Below are 22,302 nucleotides of genomic sequence, written 5' to 3'. Positions count from 1 at the left end.
ACAATATCTTCAACCAGTCTGCCAACTACTACACCTGAAACAACTCATTCTCCACCAGCCAACACACCAGCTTGTGAGTATTAATGAGTCAGCCTGGCTTTCTTAGTCACTCGTATAATTCCAGCTTGCAGGGTAACTGGAGCCTACATCCAGCTGTCACTGGGTGACAGGCAGGATACCTGCTGGGTAAGTCACCTGGACTGGTTTTGTGTCTGTTTCACTTCATTCCAGCAGAACTGGTGCACCTCATGAATCTGTAAATGCCTGCAAGTTCTGTGTTGTGTTCAACTTTTGTGAACTTTGACCTGCAAATATGTGCCTTTAACCATTAGCATGAATTCATGAAAGAGCAGATCACTGAGAGAATGGAAACCTGGAGCTTCCAAAATAATGGGAAGTTGAGTTCTCTGTCTTAGTATGAACTGCTCCACAAAAGAAACACGACTTTAAACATACAAAGATGATTTTCAGCTCTGTGATGTCTGTTTTTCACCTGAGCTGTGCTCACTGTTAGCAAACTCCAAAAAATACTCAAGAGAACTCATTAAAATATTGAAGCTTCTGTGTCTTGTTAAGAGGTTAGCTAATAAGTTTCCCCCTGGTTGTTACTCTCAGGGAGTGAATATAAAGTAAATTAGAGAGTAAAAACCGTTAGAGGGAAGTGATGAAATCTCAAGGGATATTATGTCATATATGTAGGTTAGCTAGTGAGCTAGCTAACCTACATAAATGACAGCTAGTGAGCTAACCCTGGTGGTTACTCACAGGACTAATTGAACGTCTAGCTAATACAAGGTCACTACAATATGTCACAAGTTCACAATTTCACACCATAGTGATATTACCAGGCCTTTATCTTGTTTAACGTGTGCTGTTGGACAACATGATGGACGTGTGACAAAAAAGACAAAACCAGGGGCTTGAAGTTGCGAAAATGAGCCATCTGTAACAATCTGACTCAACTCAAGATTCACAATGAGTCTCTGAAAACTCCATATAATAATAATAATATTATGGATTTGACACCACATGAAAAACAAAGTTTTGTCAAATGCAGCTGCTTGCAGTGATGTTAGCTCACCACTGCATACAGCAGAAATTTCTGTACTGCAACACATTTTATGGTTTACGTCAGTGTTAATTTCGTTGACGAAATATTTTCATCATAGGTTTCGGCAACGACCTTTTCTTCCATGACGAAAACGAGACAATAACTAAATTAAAACCACCTAAAAGGATAAAAACGATGACGAAATTAATTGACACTTTCATCAAGACGAAAGTCAATTAATTTTGTAAGAAAATTACTTTATTAAGCGTCTCATTTTCGTCATGAAAAAAAGGGTCGTTGACGAAAACTATGACAAAAATATTTCGTCAATAAAATTAACACTGGCTTACATGTAACCCAGTTAGAAATGGATTCAGGCTCATTTGTTTTTGATGTTTAGAGTCAAGCAGGTATTAAAATGACAAAAGATGATTGTGACCTTTAACCTGGTGTCTTTGTGTTTCTAGATGTTGCAGGTCTGACTATGAAGCTTTCCTCTTTGGTGGACTTGTCTCAAATTAATAGGGACACCCTCCTAAATCAGGTTAGTCTGTTCATATCTGATCTGAATCCCTAGCATTTAGGTAAGGTTCACAGAAATAATAGCCACAGACCAGGGTTATAATAGTTTTGGATTTTACATTATAGTTTAGTTTTAGTTAGTTTTTACTTTTTTTCTCTAATTCAGTTAGTTTTAATTAGTTTTCAGAGTGGTTTTTCTCGTTTTTATTAGTTTTTATTTTTGGTTTCATGCTTAGTTTTATTTAGTTTCAGTTAGTTTCAGTATTAGTTTTAGTATTTTCATACCTAATCAGGTGCAAGATTCAAGGTGCAAAAGTGACTATTGTGTAATGAAAACTTGACAAAAGAAACCTTTTTAAGAAATATAGTCAACAACCAACTGTTCACAAGACATGCTAAATGTGTGTAATATTAAGGACACACATGAACATCAACAGGGAGAAACAAAGAAAAACATTGATTCCCAAACTCAATAAATTCTACAATAAACTCCACAATAAAGTTCAGCATCAGTGCAGTAGATTAACAACACCTACATGTGGTGTTTGACAAAAACAAACTCTTTGAAGGAGTCAAAGCTCAAATCCAGCTGCATCCTGATGTTCTCACCACCTGAAGCTGCTTCTGTTTTGGAGCTAGCTTGGTTAGATGCTCGCTAATTAGACTTGCAGGGTCTTTGCGTCCTCTGTACACAACCTACGGAAGTTGCCGACCTCATGTCCACATTTATGCTTGTGTAGCTGGATTGTGTGTGTTAATTACCTTGTGGTCATGTGCAGGTGTTTTATATGCGGCGCAGGCTGGGACTTCTTTTTTGGTCCTCGCTCTTGTGCTCAGTTTATAGGCTGCAAACATATTTGTCCCTGTTTTTTTTTTTGTTTGTTTTTTTTCACTTTCTTCATTACTTCACGTCCATCCTGATTGTTTCAACAGTCTCCTACTAGGAATTTGCTGACAGTTGTGAGTCCTTATATTGATGCTTTGGTTATTATTCCTGATTGTTATTCTCTCACTGAAAAAGTAGCCGGAAACGCACAAGAACGCAACAGTTTAGTCACAACGTTCTGGGCTGCATGGACCCGACAAGTAGTCCCGTTTCCCCAGAGGCGCAGGCCAGGTTACCTGGTAGGATCAGAGCGGTTTCTTTAGCCGTTGTGCGCTTCTCAGGTGGACTCTGATGTTGCTGGTTTTTCCTGACTGAGAAATCTTCCGCACATTTTTCATCATCCACAACAAGACTTTCGATTCTATCTGTGCTCTTGTACTCAAAGAACCTCCATACGGGACTCTGCCGCTTTCTCGGCAGACCGCAGCCATTACTTTGCGGACCAGCGCAGTGAGCGCACGCACTCACACAGTTGTCCTGTGGCGCTCCCAGCCTAAACTCGGAGAGCGGAAAAAATGATTTCATACCAATCCACAAGGCTTAAAAAAAACCAAAAAACAAGTAAATGAAAGTCAGTTTATCGATAATTTCAGTTAGTTTTAGTTAGTTTTGTAAACTCACAATTCAGTTTTAATTAGTTATCGTTTTTTTCCTTTTAATTATAGTTTTTATTTATTTCAGTTAACGACAATGTTTTTTCAATTTCAGTTTTCGTTATTTCGTTCGTTTTCGTTAACTATAATAACCCTGTCACAGACTAATTTATCCATTAAAAATAGTAAATTTTCTGAAAGTCTTGCTTCAATAAACATGTGTTTGTCAGATCTGTTAAACACTTATGTCATTACATGTTTCTCTGAGTCTTTTCTTGCACCAGAACAGAATCATTTAATCTGAGTGTATTCAGACCCTCTAAACCCTAAACATCCTCATACTGCTCAGCCCACTCTCATTCCCAGTGTGCCTAATGCTGACATTGTGTCAAAGATGTCTCAGAGAAACACAATGTGTCACACTTGTCTCCACATCTGCAGCAGAGTCCACATAATGAATGTACCTTCTTCACTGAAGGGGTCCAACCAAGTGTCCAAATGTGACGCTGGTCTCAAAACATCTGTGCTAAAGGACACTGTGTGTGTCACTCTGAGACACCAACACTGTTATCTAAGTCTGGGATTAAAAACAGGCTCCTTACATTGTTAAGAGGATTTTAAGGTAAAAATAAATAAATCCACATACTAACAAAACAACACAACTGACTTGTATCTGAGTCACATCATTTAATCATTGATCAGGTTTCTAAAATCCTGAGAAAGCAGTGACTCTAACTCACTCTCCTTTTTTCTCCATAGATTAAAGAAGCACTGGTGAAACAGGGGCTGCCAGCAGACATCACTCTACAGCTGAGAAGCAGTGAGCCACAGATTGGTGCAACTGCAGCGCCCTCTACTGACACAACATAAACAACAACTCAGTGACTCATCTGCAGTCAGAAAATAGAGATTTTGTGTGTGATAGAGCTCAGAGGCTTGATTAAATACTTCTGATGTGATTTTTCGGCATGAACAAGTTTTGGATTTGAAAAATCATTGATGATCACAGATATTTGATATATATATTAAATATATATATTAAATCACTCGTCATTTACTCAGTGCTGAGCAGAACCTTTTTATTTACTGCTTAAATAATCATTTGGTGGTGTTGTAGTTATTTTGGGGTCTGTGTAATGTGCTGTTGCATGGTGGGTTTTAAAGCAGAAAGTTTTGTAAATATTAAACATGTTTGAACACAGATTGTATATGAAAGATGGATGTAGCTATCATGGTTAGTGAGGTCCTGTTACGAAGCCTTGAGCTGAGTGTTTTCACCATCACCATCTTGGTGTCTGTGAAGGTGAAGTCACCCACTGAGGGTATCCTGGATAATCCTCCTTTCTGACTCTAATAATGACCATCATTTACAAACTGAGCTCCATGTTTTATTCTGTGACCAAAAACTAGCAGCTGAGTCAGTAATGTAATCAGGAAAGTGTTTATTGAGGTCACAGAGACCTGAGGGCTGCTCTCCTATAGACATTTATGCATCTGCGAGACTTATTGCCCCCTGCTGGCCATTAGAAGCTGCATCCACCTTTGACACTGTTTATGTGAGCAGATCAATCTCTTCTTGTATCTTTTGATTCTTTTGAAAAAATAAACGTGGGCTGGATCTTAAAAGCCACAAACACAGAACTGGCTCAGCACCAGCAGCATACTGGTGGACAGAGGTGGCCAAAGCAGTGACATTCTGTACTTAAGTAGAAGTACAAGTACTTGTGTTAAAAACTACTCTGGTAAAAGTTGAAGTACTGGTTCAACTTCTGTACTCAAGTAAAAGGAAAAAAGTACGGGCGCTGAAATCTACTCAAAATAAGAAAGTAAAATTACCTCTTTGGAGGACGTTCCTACCTCTTTCTTACATTTTACTCCATCTGAGTGAAGTTATCGCCCATTCTTTGCTCTCTCTGGAAACAAAGCAGCTGTTTTTTTTAGCTAGAAGACACAGTGTGACAAACTGCAGACACTTTGTGTGCTTTACGTTTTCTGTCACTTATTTTAATCACAGTTTCGGTGTGTAGCCTCTATGTTAAGCATAACTTCCTCCAGCTCTTTCCAGTCTCCGAAGGAGTTTTGCAGGAGCCTCTCCCTCTACTGTGTGGGGTGTCTGCAGTGCAATGTTGTAAATAGGACCTTAATATTGGCTGAATGTATTTCCAGTTAATGTGTTTCTGTGTAAGTGGAATAATGAAAGTTAAAACTGCAGCATTTTATAAGACAAAATCATTAATGAGGTGATTAAACTGATTTGTGAAGAACAGCCTGACCTTAAGGTGCTTCTTTAAAAGTTGTTTTTCTCAAATTTTCTGATTCCATTTATTGGAGTTTAAAATTGAGACCAAATTTATAGCTGTTACAGAGATCTTATATTTCATGTTGCTGCTAACATTCAAACATTTCAGTGGGCTTGTTGCATTTACCCCTGCAGTGAGGTCAGCCTTACAGCTGAGGAACTCAATATTCTGCCTTCTTTGACAGTTTGGAGGGAAACACATGAGCTTAAAGCTAAAAATCAAAATCACAGTTGAATCAAAGCTACTTTCAGCTGCTCCATTGTTACCACAGCAGGGGGCGCCACATGCTTTACTGGCAGAATTTTATGTAGAGATTTTATATAGAGATTTGTGTCTCCAGCTGGAATTGCTTGAAGATTTTAGAATTATCACATTTCTCCAGCAGGGGCTCAGCTAGAAGTTAATGAGATTATCAAATTGTGAAGACTGGAAGCAGATAGGCTGAAAAGAAAACAGACTGTTCTGGTTGCAAAGCCGCTTTTGCACATGTTTGTATTAAAAGCAGCACCAACCATAAAGCCAATGCAGAAGTATCTGAACCTGCAATGCTGCCCTGCATGGTTGAGGACCAAGCAAATGCAATTGTTTCTCATTAAGCTTGAATGACTGTTGTGTATCTTGTGTAAATTAGCTGATTCCCAGTTTTAGTCTAATAGTTTAATGATGGATGTACCTGGCAGTAAGGTTAAATCACCCAATGCTTGTTCTTTCTCTGAGCCTTTTTTATTGTCTGGAGGGTTTTTGTGCTGCTGTTTGTTTCACATAGAGAAAAATCTTCAGCAAGGAAGTTAAAATATGCAGATGAACTGGTAATATGAAAAAATTTTTCTTATCCGGTTGCTTGAGTAATTGATGGAGTAATTGATAGAATACTCGATTACTAAAATAATTGATAGTTGCAGCCCTACGTGTATTCAGAAAGCCATAGTCAAACATTAGCTTTCAGCACCAGTGGAGCTGTGAAAGGCCTTCAAGAAAAAACTACAGTTCCCAGTAAGATGATGTCACTCCCTGTTGTTACATTAAAAATGTGATAATTTATGCTCACAACATGGTGGCTGATATTCAAATGTAGGAAATGCTTTTAGCAGCTGATTCATAAAACATCTGGATTTTGTTTTTGTGGTGAATGCTTTTTACAGTGGGCACTCTGGAACACATTAAATGCATGATTTATAAGTGTAACTCTTCTGGATTATATGTAAAAATTACAACTCTATCGATCTAATAAGGCCTGATTTAGAGTTCTGCATTGGTCCTACGTACATAACCTAAAATCCTCTCTGAACCTAACCTGACATGCACCTTGAGAAATGTAACTACACGTCCACAAAGGCTGTGATTACTGCCTAGGCTGCGAGGTGCTTTCTGGTTACATACATAGTGGTTAGCATTAGCTTGCTAATTGTTATACATAATTATTACATAACTGTTTTACATTCTGTGATGAATGATGGATGTCACCCAGGAGTATTAAATGAAGATGGTTAAATTTATTTCAGCTCTTAGTGTTTAAAATCTAGGTGTTTTTATGGGAATGTGGATCTTTCAGCTCAATTTGAGAAGCGATTTTGATCATGTTTCATATTTTATTGTGACATGTAGCGTGGGGCACTGATCTTGGTCTTGACCTGGTCTCACCCTCCCTCTGTATTGGTCTCGATACACTCTGGTCTTGGTCTTGAATTTTTTCAAGTAGACTTTAATCCAGATCAACAAATAGAAGATTTGGGTGCCCTGTTTCAGGATTACATGGTTATAGAAAATTTTAATTGCAGACAGCCAAAAACCAGCAAGGAATGAAGTTTCTCTTAAGATTTTATATTTCCTACTGATTCTCATTGTAGAAAGAGACCTGTGCACTGATGCTAAATTAAAAGTGAGTGACTGTTTGAATTACATTGATTTTTAAGCCAAAACAAAGCAAAACAAGAACATCACTTACATTGTCTCTTAATGTAAGTAACATCTGGCTCCACCACTGCTTTAACAGATCGATGAAGCCAGTCATGTCATGGTCTTTATGTCTGAACTGGGCTTTTGTTTGGCCCGCAGAAGGACGCTGCATATGTTTGGTATGTTGGCACTCAGATGTTTCTCTGAGTTTGGAGTTGTTGTAATTATGAAATAAAGATTTCCTTGATAGTCACATTGCATAAAACGTGAAAAAAAGTCATGCGCAACAGATCAGTCGTCTCATGTATCAGAATTCCTGTGACGCAGACTATCAGTAACACAGGTTTGTCACATTCATACAGAGTTAATTTCCTCCACTGCAGCTGTTTGGTATGTTGGTGACTCAACATCAAAGCAATGCTGAACTAACAACAATGTTTTTGAAGTGTGTTCAAAGTCACTGAAACAAATGCAACAATGAATCGGAGACCAAAACTCAGCAAAGATGCATAAATGCGATTGATTTTTAACTCTTATTTCATCTAATGCATATATGCAAGGAGCAAATTAATATAAATGCATATATAAATATACAAAATTTCAAAAATATGGTAGACATTGAAAAGTAAGTGAACAGCAATGTGAAATCTACTGTTAAAACTAAAGCTGCCCTCTGTGTAAATATTCAGATAGAGCTTATTTTCAGGTTTTGGTCTCATGTCCAATCACTTAAAGAAGCAGAAATATTCTGAAGAATGAAGAATTATCCCAGCTGTGATGTTATTGGTGAGTTATTGCAGCTCAGTGATTTACTAACATATGCCCACACATATTATCCTTTCCTGTGAACTTACTCTGAAAGCGGGATAATAGCAGCTGGATAACTGGATTCATACATGGAATCAAAGCTTGGGAAGCTCAAACTCTGCTGGGAAAGAATCAGATCAACACCAGAAAAGCCAGAAAATCTCCCCAGACCACCATCCTGCCAGCTGTGAGGTCTGCACACTGTTTGTGTATGAATTATTTTATAAAAATCTTTCTCTTCTATTTCATGCACTTAGTTTTATTTGTCGTGTGCAGTCTTGACCTTAATTACATGTCAGAAATTATTTTGGTTATTTTGACCTCATGGCTTTTGTTTTGTCTTCTTGCAGTCTCTGTGATTCAGCCCCACAGCAGCAGTAATAAAGGTTCATATGCAGTACAGCTGCAGATGGAGGACTTTCCCAGGCAGAACATGACCCTGACTGGAACCAATGGGATGCAGACAAATATAACTACCACTTGAGCAGTAAGAAAAATACCAGTTCAGTTTATTTTAGGAAGCTGATTCTGCTCAAAAGTTAGTAATAATGTCAGTATTGTTACTAAGCTTCAGTAAGTGACTGAATTCTGCCACCAATTTGAATATTTCAACCTGTAACACATATCCATGGACTTTGTGACAGCTTAATACTTTTATGCGCATGTGAACATACAGTATATTCTGTCTGAAATAGGAAAGACTAGCTTAAAACATATACACATATAGAATTTGTAAAATAATTTAATATTTATTATAATATTTATTTACACAGTCTCACCAAGTGTCACTCGGATCTTCAATGTGTCACTGGGAGTGTTGGAAGCAGTGAGTGGATTGCTTCCTCAATAATTCAAATTCCATTGCTTTTTTCCTGGGTCAACAGAGTTCTCTTGAACCGCTCACCTAAAACTGATATCTAGGGCCTGTATTATTAAATAAGTTCAGCACACCCAGGGTCTCTTTTCCTTCTCTGGATTTACTTACCCTAAGATCAGGATAAGTGTTCACATGAAAGTGGTTCTCAACAATGTAGCTGTGAATTTGTTCATGTGAAGGGTGTGGCGCTGGCAGGGTATGACCCATCAGATAAACAGAAAGTTCTTCTGGCAGCAGAGCAACAGATTTTCCAAAGGAAGATAAAACAATAATGTTAAAATATGAAGAGGTTAAACACATAATCAAGGCTGAAAGTGAAACAGCTGCTGCAGACAGCTTTTGTTTTTTTGAATTTCTCAGCAAAAACGCAATATTAGGCAGATGGTCATAATGTTATGCTTCATCAGTGTTTTGATTTTTTTTTTGCTCTGTCTTTCTATGTCGCTGTCATCCTTGGAAAGACCAAAATGAGCCATGTCTGATTTAAAGCACCATGCAACTGATGCACCATGAAGTAATGTTACATGTCCCACATTTGAAGAGACACCCTTTTGGTCTGGAAGGTAAAGATGATTCATTTGCTGTAGCTTTGAAAACAAAGAGCCCCACTATCTGCAGACAACCTGATGGAAAGACAGATCAGACTTACATGATGTGTTTCTTTGATGCACTGAGTTTACTTCCTGTTTGGCCAGTTTATGTCTCAACATTAAAAAATGTCAGACTAGCAGCATCTGCAGTTTGTTTACCTGATATAAATGACTGGAACAGATGCAGCAGAAGGTTTTGATGCTTCATGAATTTAAGATGAAATGTTTAGATTGTTTTTGTCTTAGGAAATGTCTGTTTTTTTTATTTAATATTCAGCGATGTATTTTAAGGATATGTCCTTTATCTTGCATATCAAACAAATCTCCTCTTTCATATGTGCAGTACTGCCAACAGTAGGAATCCTAGCTGATTTTTGTATTTCCTTAATATTATTTATTTATTATTTCCCCACTGAAAAACTATTAGTGGATCCAAGATCCTGCAGCAAGAGAAATAACACAAACTGTATATAAGCAAAATGGACTTAACCACAGAAGCTACTTTCCAGACAATTTGAGTCTCTTCAGCTTGTTTCTCTTGGCTGGTTGTAAATAAAATAGATTTTGACTAAGACTGCTTATCAGGGACAGTTTTCTCTCAGCTTAACTGTGACATTTGTCACCATTTGTCACCAGAGCAGACATATCTACAGTGAATGGTGAGTCGCTTTGTCAACAAATGTGTGAAATAAACATTATTAAGCATGTACCTTCCACCATGTGTGATTTCTTGTGTGCATATTCCAAATCATGTTTTCTTCAAATTTAATTAAAAAGTGTTAAACACTAAAATCAAAAACGGATAGTTCTAAGCGTTTCACCAAAGGAGAAATTCAAAGTCTTCATTTTTAAATAAAATAAAGTTTGTGTTTGTCACAGTTTGTTCGGGCATCTGCGTTCACGGCCCATCCCCATCTGTCATAAAGTGATGTTTCCTCATTCCAGGTCACAAACTAAATGAGCTTCCGTGTGAAAGACAACAAAGACGGGTCTGAGTGTGAAAAAGATGCTTTCTTTGGAAGTACAGATGTTGGTGCTGTCAGTGATTTCTGCCTTTCTGAACAGAGACACACATCCATCATGCCGCTCTCTGTACTGCTGCTGCTGCTGGTCTGCAGCACTCAGGCTTCTCATTTTTCTGGCACTGTGATGACCTACTACCCACAAAACTATTTTGTGGATGGATCTGTCAAGGTACATATATTTTCTTTCCAGACTAATTTACTTCTTTTTGAAATTTGAAAGTACTTAAACGTCTTTTTTTACTGTAAATCTACAGGTGAACCTGCGGTATAAGCTGAACTTCCACTCATGCCAGGAGGGTGACACGTGGGATTGCCTCAGCAGTAATTGTGGGACTGAGACTCGTGTCATAAATAATGTAGATGAAGAGAGCAGCAGAGACTGGTGTCAGTCAGAGGGAATTATGACTCGGCTGGTTCCCAGCAATGCTCCATTTCAGCTTCTGTGAGTGCACAGTCACACTAAAGAAAAGTAACTCAATTGTCACTGAAGGATGAGAGAACGAGCTCATAATTTGCTAACAATTATTGTTACATACTCTTCTCAAAGTCTGACAGCTTCCTATGATTTTTCCCTGAAGGTTGGATGGTGGCAACTGGATAAATTCCATAAAAAATAACATCTTCTCATGGAGAGCTCTCACCTCGGTGGAAATGAGGAATCGGTCTGACACCAGCAAAGCCAACACATCACCCCAAACCACCATCATACCGACTGTGAGGTAAGCCCACTCACTGTAATAGTCACTGTACTGAAGTTTGTCATGGAAATGAATGCAGCAGGTGGCAAATGCTGATTTTTGTTTTTGGTTCTCTCTCAGAGTTCCCTCAAACTGTCAGAGAAATCTCAGCCTGTTGATGTTTGACCCTGATGGGGACGAGGTTAAATGCAGAAATGGAGACGCGTCACTGTCCGAGTGTAACCCCTGCACTCCACCGTCTGTCCTCAGCCTCTCATCGGTAACAGCTGTTAATTTAATGTAACATGAGACAGCAAATAGTTTACACATGCAGGAAATGGCACAATTTAATCAGCACAATTCAGATCGATATCTTAAAACTCAATTTATTCAAAAATATATATTTTTCAGCATTCATTAACAGTGTTGAATTTAGTTACACAACAGAGAATATTTTGATTATTTTGACCTCAAGCCCTTTTTTTGTCCTCTTGCAGTCCTCTTGTACTCTGTCATTCAGCCCCACCAGCAGCATTGATGAAGGTCAATATGCAGTACAACTGGTGATGGAGGACTTTCCCAGGCAGAACATCACCCTGACTCAAACCAGCGGGATACAAACAACAATAACTACCAACACTGCCATCAGCAAAATACCAATCCAATTTGTCTTTAGAGGTATAACTCCATATTTTCATACCTATAATCGATAACCCCAAAGAGCTGCTCCTTCTGCCAATGAAATTAGTGTTAGGCCAGAGGTGTTACCACCAATGTTATTAGAATTCTAGATTATCTGAAGCAACAAATGGTAATCTATCCAGCAGATGCAGAGATATTTTATTGTGGATCATCATGACATCCTGTGTCAATCTAGTTCACTTTTCGGTATTCTTCCAGTGGATCCTGCAGCACCATCCTGCACAGAAGGACTCTTTCTGCCCAGGTTCCTGCCTCCAACTCCAGCCCACAGATCTCAGCTCTACAGCAGTGTCAGTCAGACACTGGAAATCAACATCACTGCAGAGGCACTTAATGCCACGTAAGTGAAAAGAAAACACTTTCAAAGACTTTAGTATAATATATGAAAGTTTAAATATTTCATGAAGGGTAGCCTCTGGCTAGACAAGACATACTAGAAGACATAAGTGACATACAAATCTGCCATATTTTCAGGTTTATTTATCTGACATGATCTTTTTGCATTCCAAACTCCAGTTCATGAGATGAGAGTTAGACGAATTAGACAAGACTGCAACAAATGAAACACAACCAATACCATACAGACACAAGGACATAAAAACATCATTAGACTAAAACAGCAGTAAATATTGAAACTTAAGCAGGAAGAAACACTTCTAAGGTTGCTTTGAGAAAAAACTTGCCCAGGTTAAAGGTGTGTTCTAATAGAGAAAAAAACAAACAAACAAATCTATGCTCTCTTTGCACATGGGGAGGTTTTGAAAAAAGAAAACTGACAAGCTTTTTGCTTTTCTGTTTCCTGAAGGATCTCTGAGCTGCTCTACAGCGGGCCGTACAACATAGCTGAGACTAAAACAGGACCAGGACAGTTCACCCTGAGATGGACACCATCTGAGAGTGAAGATGGACAAAGCCACCCCATCTGTTTTGTTGTCCAGGCACTTTCTGGGTCAGTCTCATGTTTCATATAAATTATACAAATCTGAATACTGAAATCCCAGAATTGAACAAGTGAACTGTAGCACAGTTTCAGTGTCACACATGTAGAACCTGCGGTTATTTTATAAAAAGGGCTGTTTTAACGTTGAGCGATTAACCAATGACCTATATGTTTAACTTGTTGCCTAATGTGTTTCCTTTTGTACAGCTTGTATGATCATAAAAGGCTATTTGGCTTTCCTTTGATACAATACATTTTTTCTATCTTTTGAGATTACAATTGGAGCCAGAAGGCAACATGAAAACCAGGAAGCTTACAACAACATAAAAAACAGCTAAACTCTTAGACAAGAAGGCAAAAGACACAGAACCACAGCACAGGAAATGTCAGATTTCAAGTAAATAAATATGGATGCACACTGGGGACCTCAAAACAGAGAATGTGAGAGAGAAAAAGAACAGAGACCACAGAGAAGACTCATGGCTGTAGTGAAGGAGGACGTGTAGAGGGTTGGTGTGACAGAGGAGGATGCTAGGAATAGGGTGAGATGGAGGCAGATGATCCATTGTGGAAACCCCTAAAGGGAGCAGCTGAAAGAAGAAGAAGGTAATGTACATCAGAGTTGCCCCTTTTTACTGTAATACCTCAATGAGAATCAGAATGCAAAGCAACTGGTTTGAAGACTAGCGTGTTGTGAAAGCATGTTCAGTTAAGATACGAAATGTCAATGGTTCAGTGACGTGAAGTTGTCATTGCATCAAGGGGCTATGCAACCAAATATTAGACTTCATCGTTTTCTGACATCTCTCAGTCAAGTTAGTTTTGCAACTCTTAACAGAGTTAAAGTCGGTTTCTTTTTTTGACCACATTTCATACCACAAAAGCATCAGATGTCTCTTTTCTGTTAACATAATTTTTGTAGTTCAATGTGTATGTGCAGATACATTTTTTTGCTCTGACTCCTCTTTGGGTGATCAAGGCATGATCATCCAGCGTGTTGGACAGCTTCACTGTCTTGAAAAGGAAACATGATGTTAAAATATGTAAAGAATAATTTTGATTTTGAATTTTGATTTATTTTCACAGTCCAACTAAGTATCACTCAGAGCTTCGATGTGTCATTGTGACTGTTGCAAACGGTCAGTAGAGCCCTTCCACATTTGACCCACATTTTAAATTCCACTAATGATTTACTGGATCCGTGTAACTGAGTTATAACATCTGACTTTTAACGCTGACTTTGTTTATAGATACATTAAAAACCACAGTGCCTCCAGCAACTCCTGCCAGTACACCATCGACATCTCTTCCATCTCTTCCCCCCACAGTCAACGGACCAGCTTGTGAGTATGAATAACAGGAAGTGATGCTTAACGAACACGGTTACTCTAAAATTCTTTCTATCTATTGATTGCTGGTCACACCAACAAAAAAAACAGCAAAACTTTATGTCAGTTTTGTGCCACTTCCTAATACTCACAATTCATGGATTTGTAAATCCATGCAATACTTGGTTTGTGATATGTCAAGTGTATTTTGCAGCACTGACTAACTGGAGGTAAAATCCAAGTCCAAAGTCCAAAACAAAGCAATCAGCTTATAAGCGGCGTTGCACCTGCCAGAGTTGGTCAGAGATTTCATCACTAAACAAAAACACAAATGTTTGTAGTTGACACAGCTGTTTATATCACTTTGCAATCAAATGTGTGAACTGCTGACTAAGGTGAACATCAGCAAAGTAAGAAATATATAATGATGAAAAAAATGCCAGCAGGAAGTAAACAGATTATTAGAGATAACTAATAGAATTTGCTGGGATAGGACTTAGCTACTGAGCTAACGAACCCCTGATGGTTACACGGAGGCCTAGTTCAACAACTAATGCAGAAATCACTTTTTTGCTGACATAAAATTCCCTAAAGTATGCTACCTAGTTCCTAGACAAAGCATTTAGCAAAGATACACTGATCGATTTTACAGTGGCCCATTCTGGAGTTACCAGGCTATTTGTGTTTAGTGTGTCAGGACAACATGGTGGACATGAGTTTCCCACAACCAAACTCACAATTCAAATTTCACAGTGCATATATCATTGCTAACAAGAAATAGAAAAATAAATGTAGGCTTAAGTGAAATTGAAAAATTGTCAACAGAGTTGAGGTTGCTTGCAAACTTTGATATATGCAACTACTTGGAAGAAATGTGTCTCAGTAATGGATAAAGCACAATGATCACTAATGGATGAAAGTGTTGATTCTGACCTTGATTCTAATGTGTCTTTGTGTTTCTAGATGTTGCAGCTCTTAGAATGAAGCTCACCTCTTTGATGGACTTGTCTCATATCGATACCAATACCTTCCTCACACAGGTAGGTCTATTCTTATTCAGAAATCCAATCACAGCTTTCTGCAATATTTTAGAAATGGTGGCAAAGTTAGGGTTAGGGTTTATTTGTGTTTTGAACTTTGCTTCACTTGCTGTTTCATTACACTTAGGCAATTAAATCAGTTAGTTATGTTAAGTTACCAAAAATGGAAAAAATTGTGGACTGAATTAAAATATACACAGTAACAGCACTGGCACATAACTGTACCCACTGCAGTCCAATGTAAAGCTAAAATACAAGAATTTTAGAGTAAAACTGCACTCAAAATTGCTGAGACTGATGCTTCAAGGGCACCAACACCAGTAAAAGGACACCTTGTTTGCATCTGTGAGATTCTACCAGTTTTCACAAAGCAGCACCCTGGGAATGTGGACAGGCTCCTTATTACACTATATACAAAACAGTACTGGGTCACCTATACTACACCTACACAAGCTACATGGCCATGGAAGCCTATGTCATAAAATGCACAGTTTTTGTGCTGATGTTAATGCTAGAGGAGGTTTGGTGCTCTGCAGTTGCTGAGTCAGCAGATTATTCACGCGTTATGCGCCTCAGCACTTTTCAACCCTATTCCATAACTTTATATGGTCTTCCACTTTGTGGTTGAGTGTCTGTGGTTCTTTCATGATCTAGCTGATCATGGAGTATCTAGGAGCTAAGAAATTTCCCAAACGGACAGTGGCATCCTATTACAGTACCATGCTTGAATTCAGAACGATCCATTCTTTCACAAATGTTTGTAAAGGCAGACTGCGTGACTAGGTGCTTCATGTTTTACACCGAAATTCAAGTTTAAGTGGTGTGGCTCAATAATTTTGTACATATAGAATTGTGATGGCCAAACCTATGGCCACACTCCAGTAAAGTCGGTACCTCCCTTATGCACTATTCATACAAATACCATTATTTTAGTTTGCAAAAAATTGGTTGGTTTAAATGCATTTGTTCTGTTTGTAAGCGCGCACATTTAGTTCACTTGTATTTTTCTCAACCCATGGTTCATTTTTGTTTATGCTCATAATTAGTTTGTTTTTCTTTACCGGTACTTACCTGCTCTGATCCTGGGGAGTTGCCTGACAAGCGGTTGGCCAGGGCTGACCACACCTGTACACTGGATAAATTGGGCTGCACCACCAGCTCTGGTAGAGGGGAGGGACTTTGTTTCTTTAGTTAAATAAAGCTTTCCGTTTAAGTGAATCATTTGTATATGGGAGCTTTAAGATTTTGCTTTTAGTGGGGTTTTTTTGGTGTTTAGTTTATTAACAGACTTAGCTGTATTGTGGTGTTTGGTGTGGTTGGTGTATTCTGTTTAGTTACCCCCTATTGTGTGTGTCAATGGTCTGATCAGCCAGCATATATACCCTTGTGTGTCATTTCTTAGGTGGGTCAGTTATGTTTTGTTTGTGCAGTGAGTTTGTTTGTGCACATTTTTGCCTGAGTTCAGTTTTGTTTCTTTGACCTCTTTTATGAGCTCAGCATTTTGTAATTTTGATTTTTTGGGGGTTAAAATAAAAAACCCTATTTTTCTAATATTTCCTGTGACTCCTCTTGGTTTTTGACTCGGTCCCCCACAAGAATATATTGGGGGACATGCCACCCCCTCTCACAGAAGTGCTACTGGGAAGTCATCTTTGGATGAAATTTTGGATTATTTTGTTGGCCAGTGATGGCTGTTACCTCTCTTTAATTGGGTGTATGAACAAGAGAATAATTTTGAGAAGTTTTGAGTAATTTTAAAAGGTGTGTGTAAGTGTGTGTAGAGTAGCTCACTGTAGTAATTTTCATAGTAAGCTAGGATGCAAGTAAAAAAAATGCACACACACAGCTTGCAAAATGTACAAACCCAACAGTGAAACTAATGCATACAAGACTGCTTATATAATTTGTATTGCTCAGAGTGACTTTTCACAGTTTTCATCGAACAGAGACTTCCTCTGGGTGGGCCGTGCCTACAGCAGCCCACTGGAGCAAAACCCTTACAGGGACATACTTTAAATGTGCTAATTTATTCCACTGTATTTTAGATAGACATGCAACACCATACATATTTTTAAACATAAAAACTGTTTCTAGGAGCACACAGTTTACTGTCATGGTCCTGGGCCGTCTGCCCAGAGTTTTGTGTTTAGCTTTGTTTTCATTGAGTTTTGTTAATTCCTAGTTTGTTTTGGTTTTCTACTTCCCTTTGTCTGTCTCCCCTGTGTCTGTGGTCTTGTGTCTGTTTTGTCCTTTTGTCTTAACCCTGACATTCTGTGTTTTCTTATTGAGTTTTATTCCCAGTGTTCGGACTAGTCTGTGTTTCTATCACATGTCTGAGTCTCTGTCTGTTCCCTGTGCCGTGCTCCCTGTTTAATTTTCTGTGTGCCAGTTCCCTGTGTCAAGTCTGCGTGTACCTTGTTTAGTCACTTCCTTTTTTATTTTGACAGTCTTGTGTTCCCTGTGCTTTGTGTTCAATTTTGCTTCCCCTGTTATTAGTTTCATTTGCTTCACCTGCCATTAGAGAAACAGGCTGGAGAAAATCACCCCATCTGTTTTGTCATTCAGGCACTTTCCAAGTTTATAACTACATTATACTCTTTATAAATGTTTACTGCAAAATTACAGAAATTTCAAAAATGAAACACAAGGGAACTACTGATGGTCAAACAATCCGAACAAGGACAAGTTAAAATCATAACCTGGAAGTGTTTGCCTATTTCTGGCACTAGCTCAACCATCTTTAATAACTATTTTCTGCAAACATTTTGTACATTTGCTCATGCAGGCAATGTTTTTATTACTGACAGAATTTTTCTTAGATGGAAATCTCCAATGGACAAGTCAGTCTCCACATTTGAACCTCTTAACTCAGGATGAGTGAAAGTTTGTTTCTGTTAAGGTCCATTTTAAATTGTCGACAGTGTATGAAATTACAAACATACGATTTAACCAGTGTAAACTGGATAAGATGCCGGTGCCAACAACAAGTACCTTATTTAATCAGAGTGAACACACAGCTTACGATTAAACATTTCCAGTTATTATATTAACTGTTGAATATCTGAAAAAGCTGAAGGTCAGTTTCTATTTGTCCTTTTTAGTCTTTAAATCATAAATTCAAATGTCAAAAGACTCAAAAACATCAGATTTCAATGAGCTTTTACATACTGTCAGAAGACAATGTCTGTATTCAAATGTCTTTGCTCAGTTCTGGGCATGATCATCAAGAATGACACTGATGGACAATGTCAGTGCATGTTTTTTATTTGTGAAGGACAACACCTGAAACACTTTAATTAAAAAATGTAAACATTTAAACCCTAACTAACCATAACATTTTTATACTGACACTATCTACAAGCAAACAGATACTGTGTGCTCCAGTCTGGCCTTCGTCATCGGTTTGTTCAGTGGCTGGTTCTCATGACTCAGATTTCTCCAGCTGTCACTGGGTGACAGGCAGGATGCAATGCTTGCAAGTTCTGTATTGTGTTCAACTTCTGTGAACTTTGACCTGCATGAAAGAGCAGATCACTGAGAGAATGGAAAGTTGGAGCTTCCAAAATAATGGGAAGTCAGTACGACTTATTAACATTTGAGTTCTCTGTCTTAGTATGAACTGCTCCACAAAAGAAACACGACTTGAAACATACGAAGATGATTTTCAGCTCTGTGATGTTGTCTGTTTTTGACCTGAGCTACAACACATTTTATGACTGGTTTACATGTAACCCAGTTAGAAATGCATTCAGGTTCTTTTGTTTTTGATGTTTAAGGAGGTATTCAAAAAACAAAAAATCACATCTGCTCAGTCACAACATCACGAAAGTCTTACAGCTGAGTCACATCATATAATCGCTGATCAAATATACATGAACCAAAGCATAAACTCAAACAGGAAACTTGTTTTTAAACTTGTTTCTAAAATCCTGAGAAAGCAGTGACTCTAACTCACTCTCCTTTTTTCTCCATAGATTAAAGAAGCACTGGTGAAACAGGGGCTGCCAGCAGACATCACTCTACAGCTGAGAAGCAGTGAGCCACAGATTGGTGCAACTGCAGCGCCCTCTACTGACACAACATAAACAACAACTCAGTGACTCACTTGTCTGCAGTCAGAAAATAGAGATGTTGTGTGTATTAGAGCTCAGAGGCTTGATTAAATACTTCTGATGTGATTTTTCAGCATGAGCAAGCTTTGGATTTGAAAAATCATTGATGATCACAGATATTTGATGTTAAATCACCCGTCATTTACTCAGTACTGAGCAGAACCTTTTTATTTACTGCTTAAATAATCATTTGGTGGTGTTGTGGTTATTAGTGGGTCTGTGTAATTGTTGCATGGTGGGTTTTAAAGCAGAAAGTGTTGTTGATATTAAACATGTTTGGAACATAGACTGTATATAAAAGATGGATGTAGCTATCATGGTTAGTGAGGTCCTGTTATGAAGCCTCGAGCTGAGTGTTTTCACCATCACCATCTTGGTGTCTGTGAAGGTGAAGTCACCCACTGAGGGCATACCTGTCAAGTCTCCCGTTTTGGCCGGGAAATTCCCGCATTTTACCCCTCTGTCCCGTATTTTTATTTTCCCGTATTTTTCCCATATTTTCAGTTTTCAATTTTCACATTTTTTTAAAGCATTCCTGTGCCGCTCGAAACTGAATTGTCACTATCACTAGGTTAGTGCCGACAGCGGGAACAACCCCGTAAAAACAACTGGACCTCACTGCGCCCTTTTCACAGAGTTCGGTGACGTGTTTCCGGTTTAGTTTAGCAGAGTTAACAAATCCGCACTAGGGCTCAAGGTTGCCAACTTAGCGTTTTTTTTTGCCCCATAAAGCGATATAGCGACAGCAAAATCCTCTGCTGTCACCATGTTTTGTGTACATAAAGCCTTCTTACTGCGTCCCTTCGTACGCTTTGGCATCGCCCAGACCTCACTTCTCCACCCTCCAACCCCCAAACCTCACTTAAACACTGAGCCTGCCCATCCTCTCCCTCCGCTCTCATCCCCGGTCCTCGCTTCGGCCTTCATCAACCTTTGAGACAGCCGACAGCGAGTTTTCTTGGCAACAGTGGCCCAGATAAAGGAGGAGGGTTGAACGTAGTTAGCAGTCTCACCTAACAGTATTTTCATTAAATTTCCTCCCACAGTATAATGACATGCTTGAGAGCTACACTACATTGATCAAGGGCATCATCATACCCTCTACCCTGTCTGTCACAGCCACCCGGCCTAACAGGTCTGCTGGCAGACACTCTGCACTGTCAGCAATGTTAGACACTTGTTCCATGGTAAACATTAGCAGCAGTGATTGTTCCCTTCTAGGAGACCCTTTATCAGCTCAGCATCATCATTTATTCCTTTACTCTCAGCACTGTCTCCATCCTTGAAAGCTACTCTGTCTGATGTTTGCCCTCATTTTCTTCTGGTTTTTAAAGTTTCTTTGATTTCTATTAGAAAGTTGATGCTTGATTGTATATTAGGTCAAGTTTCCTGCATTAATACACAAAACAGGTTTAAAAAGAATCACTCAGAGAGCACAAACCTTCACCAAGGCAGCTCACTCTCTGAGCAGTTTTCCTTTTAAGGGAATAGTATGGTATTTTGTATATATTCATTTTGTTTTCTTTGTTCTTTTTAAACTTTAATAAGTTTGTAGTGCAGTAACGACAAGTGCAAAGTGCAGGATTTTCATATTTGCCCGTGTCCATTTTAATAGATTTGACAAATTTCAAAGTATAATTATTTTAATTTAACTCTCTCTCTCTCTCTCTCTCTCTCTCTCTCTCTCTCTCAAAAACACTTTCTTTAAAGATAAAACACTTGAAAAAAGGCAGATGTAAAATGTAAAAGTGAGGTCAGAGGTCAAATGTGACATGATATTTAAATCTTTATATGGTACTTTCTATATGATGACAAAACACACCACACTAAACATCATAGTTTTGAAGTTATCACACTTTTTGTTAATTTGGGGTCAATAAATCATTAAGTAGAGTTTGAAGGCCTTGGTGGATGTAAGCCAGGTTTTAATGCACTATTGTGTTTGCAGAAAGAATGACACACAAATGCTACCAGAGACAAAACCAACTCCATGGCAGAGTTAATAAGACAGGTATGATGCCTGTATGACACAAACAGTCGATTCAACCTGAAGAGAAAACAAAGGCTTCAGGCTAAAATTGCTTTGATGCAAACAAGTAAATAAGAAACCTAAAACCAGAAAAAAATCCCTTATGTGTTGTGACCCTGGGGTCAGACGCACTGTTTTGTGTTTTTGAACTTTTGAGGTTTGGTATCAGTCTTCTTCAGGTTTGTATTATGTTTCTGGAGTTTAGTTTTCCTGGCCTGCCTGCCTTTCCCTGCTGTGTGCCTTTTGTATTCGAGTTTCAAGTGAGTTTCGTGTTTTGTGCAGCTGGCTCCCAACCAGCTTTGTTATCTCCTTTGTTCCAGCAAATAAAGCTGAAGTATTAATTTAGTTTTCCTTTCCTCTGCCTAGCCTGCAATAGCACTACATGATATTAAGTGGGAAAAAATGATAAAAATTGAGTGAGACACCAGGTAAAAAGAAAACCAGTCTCCATTCAAATTGGTGCACTAATAACTGAAGCATTACAAAGAAAACTTTTTTCTTTTTTGCAGGTGTAACTGAGTCTTTGTTTCCAGTCTGTTGAAGGATCTCTGAGGTGCTGTTCAGTGAACCATGCAACATCACAGAGAGCAAAACCAGACCAGGAGAAAGTCACTCCTCCTGCTTTGATGTCCAGGAACTTTCCAAGTCTGTAACTTTAATAGAAACTTTATAGAATGATTTAAATTTCTTATAAATCAATCAGAGTTTTGCTACTGAAGCTATGAAACATCCCATTATCAAAGCTGGTTATATAGTTAGATTTATAGTGTGTGACATTTGGAGTGAATTGTAAAATTGAAGATCTGCAATGTGATTCAGCTTTCATGGGATGATTACAGAAAGGCATGTGGGAAACCTGCAGAAATTCCTAAAATGAAAAGGGGAGCGTCTTTAAAGACCTGTAAACATTTTGTGTGTAAAAGTCTA

The sequence above is a fragment of the Archocentrus centrarchus genome, chromosome 18 (assembly GCF_007364275.1).
Source record: "Archocentrus centrarchus isolate MPI-CPG fArcCen1 chromosome 18, fArcCen1, whole genome shotgun sequence".
NCBI classification, from domain to species: domain Eukaryota; kingdom Metazoa; phylum Chordata; class Actinopteri; order Cichliformes; family Cichlidae; genus Archocentrus; species Archocentrus centrarchus.
Note: the sequence above shows the minus strand (reverse complement) of the source record.